The sequence below is a fragment of the Triticum aestivum genome, chromosome 4A (genome assembly GCF_018294505.1).
Source record: "Triticum aestivum cultivar Chinese Spring chromosome 4A, IWGSC CS RefSeq v2.1, whole genome shotgun sequence".
Lineage (NCBI taxonomy): Eukaryota > Viridiplantae > Streptophyta > Magnoliopsida > Poales > Poaceae > Triticum > Triticum aestivum.
Genome location: NC_057803.1, coordinates 623,016,458 through 623,026,091, shown reverse-complemented (window position 1 = coordinate 623,026,091; position 9,634 = coordinate 623,016,458).

The window sequence follows — 9,634 nt, the reverse complement described above, 5'->3', positions numbered from 1 at the left end:
CATAGTTAGGGGACATAGGAATTTGTTGAAGTCTAGACAGAGTGCATGAGGCAAAAGATATTTGTGGTATGAATGGTATGATGAAGTTTGCTCATCCATGGTCGATGCATACAAAACTAGGCATGGGCGTAATTTTGGTTTCTACTATTTTCTTCTATGAATTCGGTTAGCCAAAGTGAAAAGCAAAATAGACACAAAAAATCAACTAACCAAAAATTCGGTTAACCAATTATTTCGGTTCGGTTTTCAGTTTTAATAGGGACCATGTACAAAAAACATATTTTTACAACATTTTTCCTCGGCGCGAGCTAACTGTTGTGCGCATTATACCTATCATACCCTCCCTTCTTAAGTAGCCAAGCTCACTGTCTCAACCGGTGTAGCTAGGCGAGGTGGGACAAACCCTAAGTGAAGTGCCGTACTGGGCTACTGGCGCTCTCTAGGAGAAACTATTATACAAAAGTGTTGGGCTTGGATAGTTGCATGTACGTGGCAGGCCTAGGAGAGAAATAAGGTCGCCCCTGACTCGCATGTACGCAGTAGTTAGGCCATAGTAGTTGCATGTACTTGGGTGCTAGGATTTTGTGTGTTCGACTTGGTTACTTTGGTTTCTGTTTTCGGTAAACTGTATAAAACCCAACCGCCTAAATTAAATTCTGTTAGTATAAGTGACAACCGAATTTTACTATAGGGGCAAGCAAAACCGAAAGTAGTGTTTTTTCAGTTTCGGAATAGGTTCGGTCTTCGGTTTGTCGGTTCTTAAGCCCGCTCCTATACAGAACCAATGGGAGAAAAGATAATCCATGCCACAAGGGAACCCCAGGGCAGTGGCTCAGGCCGGAGGGGCAACATGTCCATTGATGATCTTAGAGCACTGTAATGTTGAATGAAATCTTATGTCATGTCTGGATGAGTTGTCTTGTGTTGCATTAATTAGGAGTTTAGGACATAGCTGTAGAAATAGTAAAAGAGAATAAATCATTGCTTGCAGTACAATACAATGATGTTTCATACATGATGCATTTGTACTATCACTTGAGATATCAAGAGGAATTAGGAGAAAGAACTTGCAAAGAAAATTTAAAGGAATGCATCACTTCTCAAAGGCACATCAGCTAGGATTATGCCAACTTGCTAAGTGTCGTTTCTTAACCCCACTTCCTGCCTTCCCTTGTTTTTATGGTTTTCATTTCAACAAATTTTGAAACCTAGTAACGAGGAATGTTCACCTCCAAAAACCTTGAAGTGAACGTGTTTGGATGTTACTTGTGAGCCAGTAGGGTGACGTGCTACAAAGAATCTTGTACACAGTCAATATGTGAGCCAGTAGGGAGTATTAAACAAGCAAACATATTCATTGCTAAACACACCCAACCTAAGCTACACAAAACAGTATAGACCAATTACAGCCCCACGATGAGGATCACTTAATTTAATCTAACCGTTAAAATTATACTAATCCTCAGCCAAAACCGCGTTTAGCAATTTTGCTGGGCGGACGAAAACTCTGCCGCCCGCAGTTGTTCAACTACGAGGAAAAGAAGGCGCGATATAATATACGGGAAACAACCAGATCGGGGCGACGACACATCTTTAGGAGAGGATGAGAGGAGAGGAGAGGGAGAAGGAGAAGCCTGGCGGCGGCTAAGGAGGTGCTCGCCAGCGAGCGGGCTCCGGCGGCCGCCAGGCGCGAGCATCGGGGTGCTTCCCCGGCCGCGATGCCACCTGCCCAAAAGGACCGGCACTCCCCGCCACCTGCCTCTCCTACCCACGTGAAGCTACCGCTGCCCTCCTCCTCCGCCGCCCCAATAGCGCCCACCCCGTCATCCGATCGCTGCACCAGCGCCCTCCCGGTGGCCCTCGCTGGCCCTCCCCGCCGGCCCCGCGCCGTACCCGCCGTCTTCTCAATCTGCAAGCAGGGGACATGCCAGCGCCCTCCCAGTGGCCCTCGCCGGCCCTCCCCACGTCGTACCCGCCGTCTCCCCAATCCGCGGCTAGGGGACACGCCAAGAACCTTCATGTTGGAATTTTGCTAGTAGGCCTTTGGCCCAAAGCCCAACTAAAATTCTGAAATTCTCTTGGCCCATTCATGCACACATGTGAGTGGAGTGAGTGAGGCTAAAGTTTAGTCCCACCCCGGAAGTTGAGAGAGAGTTGCACCTCTTTATAAGGTGAGCTCTTCTACCACTTGTATGAGCATGAGAAGAGGAGACCTACACGCGCGCTCCTCCTCCTCGCTCGCCTCGCCACGCCACGCCTCGTCACGACGCGCCGCGCCGCGCCGCGCCGCGCCGCGGGTTGCGGGATTGAGCCGAGCCGAGGACAGAGCTATGCACGTTGTCTATATTTTTGCTGCATGGGAAAATTAATGAGTCATTAATTAATAATTAATGGACGCGTTAATTACTGAACCATTTCGGATTCTTTTGGATCGTGACGACTCGGACGTGGGGTTTACTCCCACGACCTACCCGGCCCGCACTATATAGTCAGGCAGACGTCTACCCTAGCCGCCGCCGCTTCGTATGGTTTCTCACCACCGTTCCAGATCATTGTGCCGCCAAGCAAGTCTTCTCCATCCCTCCTTCCGGTGTGCACCGCGAGAAGGGACAGCAGGCCTCCAGAACCCCGCCTCTCGTGATCCTGTACGGGAGAGGGGCGATCAGGTTTTTGGGGAGCGCACTCACGCGACTGCTGGCAGCGACAACTTCGCGAACGATGACTTCTTCCCCGACCTTGGCAACATCATCCTCGACGACATGGGCGACAACATCAACACTGGCAGTGCTGCACCCGCTGCACCGTATGTGATTCTATCCTTCCTGTTCGAGATCGTGGTAGAATTAATGCTTCTAGTTTGTGCCCTAGATGTGATATGTTCATCTGCTATGCTAGTTCGCATGATTAGTTTAATCTCTGCTGATGTGGTCATGATTTATCTTCTGTTTATTTGGATTAAATCTCGTAGTAATTTTCTCATATTTCCAACAATCCAAAAAACCTGATTATAGGCAATTTACTCCGAGTGGTTTTGCTGCGCATCTGAAGCTGCCTGCCTTTAAGGGGGCGCAATATAAGAGGTGGCGCACGAGAGCAGTCTACTGGTTTCAGACCATGGGCTGCTATGATGCCACCAAGGGCAAGCCTGAGGGCGATCTTAATCCAGCACAGCTGGAAGCTTTTGAGAAGATTGATACCCTCTTTAAAGGCGCTCTTCTGAGTGTTCTTGATGACTCCATTGTGGATTCGTATATGTCTTTTGACAACGGCAAGGACATGTGGGCTGCGCTCGAGGCCAAGTTTGGTGCCTCGGACACCGGCAGCGAGTTGTACGTCATGGAGCAATTCTATGACTACAAGATGACTGATGAGCGCCCTGTTGTACAGCAGGCTCATGAGATACAGTCGCTCGCAAAAGAACTTGAGTACTTCAAGTGTGTGTTGCCGGACAAATTTGTTGCCGGAGGCATCATTGCCAAGCTTCCACCTTCGTGGAACAATTTTGCTACTTCCTTGAAACACAAGAGACAGGAGTTTTCCATTGCGGATCTCATTGGTACTCTTGATGTTGAAGAGAAGGCAAGAGCAAAGGACACACGTGCTCGAGTTGCTGAGGGAGGTTCTAGTGCCCACATGGTACAGAAGAAGAACTCCCAGCCCAGCAAGTTCAAAAACAATAAGAACAAAACTCAGGGCAAAGGCAAGTTTGATACAAAGAACAAGCCATCACATTCTACCAACTTCAAGAAGAATTCTCGTAAGAAGGGGAAGGGACTTTGCCATGTCTGCGGTGATCCTAATCACTGGGCTCCGAAGTGTTTTAATCGCTTTGAGGAGCGCGAACATGAGAAGAGCGGCAAGTCCGCTAATGTTGTCATCGGTGATACTGATATAAAGGAATCAGGGTACGGTATTTTTCCTACCATCCTTTCAGTATTTCAATCCCCTGATTGGTTAATTGACACCGGTGCCAATGTACATGTTTGTGCTGATGCCTCCATGTTTTCTTCTTACCAGGCAACAGGGACTTCACCTGTGCTGATGGGGAACGGGTCACATGCCATCGTTCGAGGTGTTGGTATGGTCGATCTGAAGTTTACTTCGGGGAAGACTGTGTGTCTGAAGAACGTTCATCATGTGCCGTCCATCAATAAAAATCTCGTTAGCGGTTCCCGTTTATGTCGACATGGTTTTAAGTTGGTTTTCGAATCCAATAAAGTTGTAATTTCTAAGTGTGGATAATTTGTTGGAAAAGGCTATGAGTGCGGAGGCTTGTTCCGCCTATCTTTGTCAGATATTTGCACTAAAATTATTAATAATGTTTGCCACAATAATGAGTCTGATATTTGGCATTCACGACTCTGTCATATTAACTTTGGTTGCATGACGTGGTTAGCCAATATGAATTTAATTCCGAATATCTCTACTGTCAAAGGCTCCAAGTGCCAAGTATGTGTGCAAGCTAAGCAACCTCGCAAGTCCCATAAGACTGCAGAGGCAAGAGACTTGGCGCCACTAGAGCTTACACATTCTGATCTTTGTGAGATGAATGGCGTGTTGACAAAAGGTGGAAAGAGATACTTCATGACGTTGATTGATGACTCCACTAGATATTGTTATGTGTATCTTCTGAAATCAAAAGATGAGGCTTTGACTTTCTTTAAAAACTATAAAGCTGAGGCAGAGAACCAACTTGATCGAAAAATTAAACGGCTTAGGTCCGATCGTGGTGGAAATATTTTTCCAATGAATTTGATCTGTTTTGTGTGGAACATGGTATAATCCATGAGAGGACGCCTCCCTACTCACCCCAGTCAAATGGGGTAGCCGAAAGAAAGAACCGAACTCTAACTGATATGGTTAACACCATGTTAGACACTTCGGGTCTATCCAAGGAATGGTGGGGGGAGGCGCTAATGACTGTGTGTCATGTCCTAAACCGAGTTCCCACAAAGCATAAGACCATGACTCCATTTGAGGAATGGGAAAGGAAAAGGTTGAAACTCTCTTACCTACGTACTTGGGGTTGTTTGGCGAGAGTCAATATACCAATTCCCAAGAAGCGCAAGCTTGGACCAAAAACCGTGGATTGTGTTCTTCTGGGCTATGCTTTTCATAGCATCAGGTATAGATTTTTGATAATAAAATCTGAGGTATCCGACATGCATGTTGGTACGATTATGGAATCAAATGATGCAACTTTCTATGAGGACATATTTCCTATGAAGGATATGTCGAGTTCATCAAATCAGGAGATACCTACTCCATCTAGTGAGGAATTCACTGTAATTCCTGAACCCACCATTGCGATGGAACACGTTGAGAATCCTGTTGAGGATAACAATGGAACTCCTATGAAGAGTAAGAGACAGAGGACTGCAAAGTCTTTTGGTGATGATTTCATTGTGTACCTCGTGGATGACACACCCAGGACTATTTCAGAAGCCTATGCATCTCCTGATGCTGACTACTGGAAGGAAGCTGTACGTAGCGAGATGGTTCCATCTTAGCTAACGGTACCTGGGAGATCACTGACCGTCCTTATGGGTGCAAACCTGTAGGATGTAAGTGGGTGTTCAAGAAGAAGCTTAGACCTGATGGTATGATTGAAAAGTACAAGGCACGACTTGTGGCCAAGGGTTATACCCAGAAAGAAGGTGAAGACTTCTTTGATACTTACTCACCCGTGGCTAGACTGACCACAATTCGGGTGCTACTATCACTGGCTGCCTCACATGGTCTTCTCGTTCATCAAATGGATGTTAAGACGGATTTCCTCAATGGAGAGTTGAAGGAGGAAATTTACATGGATCAGCCAGATGGTTTTGTAGTACCTGGTCAAGAAGGAAAGGTGTGCAAGTTATTAAAGTATTTATATGGCCTTAAACAAGCTCCTAAGGAGTGGCATCATAAGTTCGAAAGAACATTAACTGCTGCGGCTTTGTAGTAAACGATGGTGACAAGTGCGTGTACTATCGCTATGGTGGGGGCGAAGGAGTTATTCTTTGTCTGTATGTCGACGACATATTGATCTTTGGAACCAAACTTGATTTAATCAAGGAGGTTAAGGATTTCTTATCTTGCTGTTTTGAGATGAAGGATCTAGGAGTAGCTGATGTTATCTTAAACATCAAGCTGTTGAGAGATGAGAATGGTGGGATCACACTGCTTCAGTCTCATTATGTGGAAAAGGTCTTGAGTCGTTTTGGGTATAGCGACTGCACGCCTTCTCCAACTCCATATGATGCTAGTGTGTTGCTTCGAAAGAATCGACGGATTGCTAGAGATCAACTGAGGTATTCTCAGATTATTGGCTCGCTTATGTATTTGGCGAGTGCCACGAGGCCTGACATCTCTTTTGCTGTGAGCAAGCTGAGTCGGTTTGTGTCAAAACCAGGAGATGATCATTGGCATGCGCTTGAGAGAGTTATGCGCTATTTAAAAGGCACCGCGAGCTATGGGATTCACTACACCGGGTATCCAAGGGTACTGGAGGGTTATAGTGACTCAAACTGGATATCTGATGCTGATGAGATTAAGGCCACAAGTGGTTATGTTTTTACACTTGGTGGTGGCGCTGTTTCCTGGAAGTCTTGCAAGAAGACCATCTTAACGAGGTCAACTATGGAAGCAGAACTCACAGCATTAGACACTGCCACTGTTGAAGCAGAGTAGCTTCGTGAACTCTTGATGGACTTACCTATGGTTGAAAAACCAATCCCCCCTATCCTGATGAACTGTGATAATCAAACTGTGATTGTCAAGATAAACAGTTCTAAGGACAATATGAAGTCCTCAAGGCATGTGAAGAGGAGACTAAAATCTGTCAGAAAATTGAGGAACTCCGGAGTTATTGCGTTGGATTATATCCAAACGTCGAAAAATTTGGCAGATCCCTTCACAAAGGGTCTATCACGTAATGTGATAGATAATGCATCGATGGAGATGGGTTTGAGACCCACCACATGAGTTGTCCATAGTGGTAAACCACTCTATGTGATCGGAGATCCCGTGAAGTAGAAGTGGGAGACAAGTTGTTGGTCAGCTGGGAGGAGAGTATCCCTATATTAATTATCCCACTCCATGAAGATGCAATACTCTCCTGATCTGCATGGCAGGTTGATATTTATCTTAATGTGTTCCAAGTGGCTTATTCGGGTAAGCAGAGATGCTGTCCTGCAGAACATCTTCTGAGGAACACACCTATATAAATTTGACTATTAATGTCGCAGTCTGTGAGAATTGGGTGTTCTCTAATAAATTCATGAAAGGCCCTGGAGTATGACGTATACACTCCACCCGCGGGGAAGCCTTGCGGCAGCCCAGTATCGGTCAAGAATTTGTGTGAAACTAGTTTCACAGAAAACTTGTAGTTCAAGGCATAGTCCATTATTCAAGTTGTGATCTAGGGTAGCATAAATTTCTAAGTGGAAGTTCAAATTCACAGTCTCCACTAAGCACCGATATATAAAACAATGTTTTGGAACTAAATGATGAGATGTGCCAATGAGACTTTGTGGGGGATTGTTGGAATTTTGCTAGTAGGCCTTTGGCCCAAAGCCCAACTAAAATTCTGAAATTCTCTTGGCCCATTCATGCACACATGTGAGTGAAGTGAGTGAGGCTAAAGTTTAGTCCCACCCCGGAAGTTGAGAGAGAGTGGCACCTCTTTATAAGGTGAGCTCTTCTACCACTTGTATGAGCATGAGAAGAGGAGACCTACACGCGCGCTCCTCCTCCTCGCTCGCCTCACCACGTCACGCCTCGTCACGACGCGCCGCGCCGCGCCGCGGGTTGCGGGTTGCGGCATTGAGCCGAGCCGAGGACAGAGCTATGCACGTTGTCTATATTTTTGCTGCATGGGAAAATTAATGAGTCATTAATTAATAATTAACGAACGCGTTAATTACTGAACCGTTTCCGATTCTTTTGGATCGTGATGACTCGGACGTGGGGTTTACTCCCACGACCTACCCGGCCCGCACTATATAGTCAGGCAGACGTCTACCCTAGCCGCCGCCGCTTCGTATGGTTTCTCACCACCGTTCCAGATCATTGCACCGCCAAGCAAGTCTTCTCCATCCCTCCTTCCGGCGTGCACCGCGAGAAGGGACAGCAGGCCTCCGGAACCCCGCCTCTCGTGATCCTGTATGGGAGAGGGGCGATCAGGTTTTGGGGAGCGCACTCGCGCGACTGCTGGCAGCGACGACTTCGCGAACGACGACTTCTTCCCCGACCTCGGCAACCTCGTCCTCGACGACATGGGCGACAACATCAACGCCGGCGGTGCCGCACCCGCTGCACCGTATGTGATTCTATCCTTCCTGTTCGAGATCGTGGTAGAATTAATGCTTGTAGTATGTGCCCTAGATATGATATGTTCATCTGCTATGCTAGTTCGCATGATTAGTTTAATCTCTGTTGCTGTGGTCATGATTTATCTTCTGTTTATTCGGATTAAATCTCGTAGTAATTTGCTCATATTTCCAACACTTCAGTCATGAGGCCACCGCGCCGGAGGTCTTCCATCTCAGGTTTGTTTTCTTTACGGTATTTCCTCAGTGATTTGCTGCTTCAACTTTTGTTCCAGTGCTCCTCAAATTGATGTAATCAAGAGTATGTCCTGGATCACCATTTTAGATTGTGAAGTTTATTGTCGTCTACCTGTCGCTCTGAACTTCATTTGTAATTTTTCAGCGATGCACATCTTTACTATCAAGTTTATAGTCATCAGGTAGTCCTTAATTTTAGATGATATTAACATTTGTATTTCTGGTTACAGGGTGTTGTCAAGAATTTCATCACACCCACTGCTTACCCACCGAAGTATTTGCCGCCTGCAGCCATGCGAAGTGTCGTCACCTGCATCTCCTCTGTGCGTTCCTGTCCCTCCCTGTTGTGATTTGCATCTTTCTACCTTGCTTCAAATTTAATTTGGTTGGGACTGCGGGATTGAATGTCAAATAAAGATCAACTTTATTTCTGATTGATTCACGGAAGTACAAGCTGAATTATATTCTGATTATTACTTGCAAGTTATATTCTACCACAATGTCTTTGGTTTAAGGACCTGCAAGTGTTTCTTGTAGCGATGTTAACCCCATAAAAAGGACTCGCGGGTGGGCATCTGCTATAATAATCAGGTACTTCATTCTCATTATCGAATTCAAATGCTCAGTGAAACTAACCAATGAATGGACTGGTTGGTTAAATCTGAATCATCAACACTTTATTGTCAATCAAGTGTTGTTACGATGCAGGAGGCAGAGGCTTCAAAATCATCTGCGGAGTAAGCGATAGGAGGCCGCTGTGCAATAGAAGGGCCCATATAGACGAATGCCGTTGGTGCAAAATCTCGATCACAGTGGCTCATATCCTCAGCGCACACCAGAGACGGCCTACCAATGTCTGATGGCATCGGTTTTATTACTCCACAGATGTGGATCATCGGGCATGACAAAAGATGGGATAACAAATATTATGGATACAAGATGGCAGCATAAACTTTGCAATTTTATGATTTGTGATCCGGTAGATTTTTTGCCATGCGGAGGTCCAATTTTTCTGGCTATATGCACTAGAGTTTAATAATTTATGTGAACAAATTTGATATATATATATATATATATCTGTG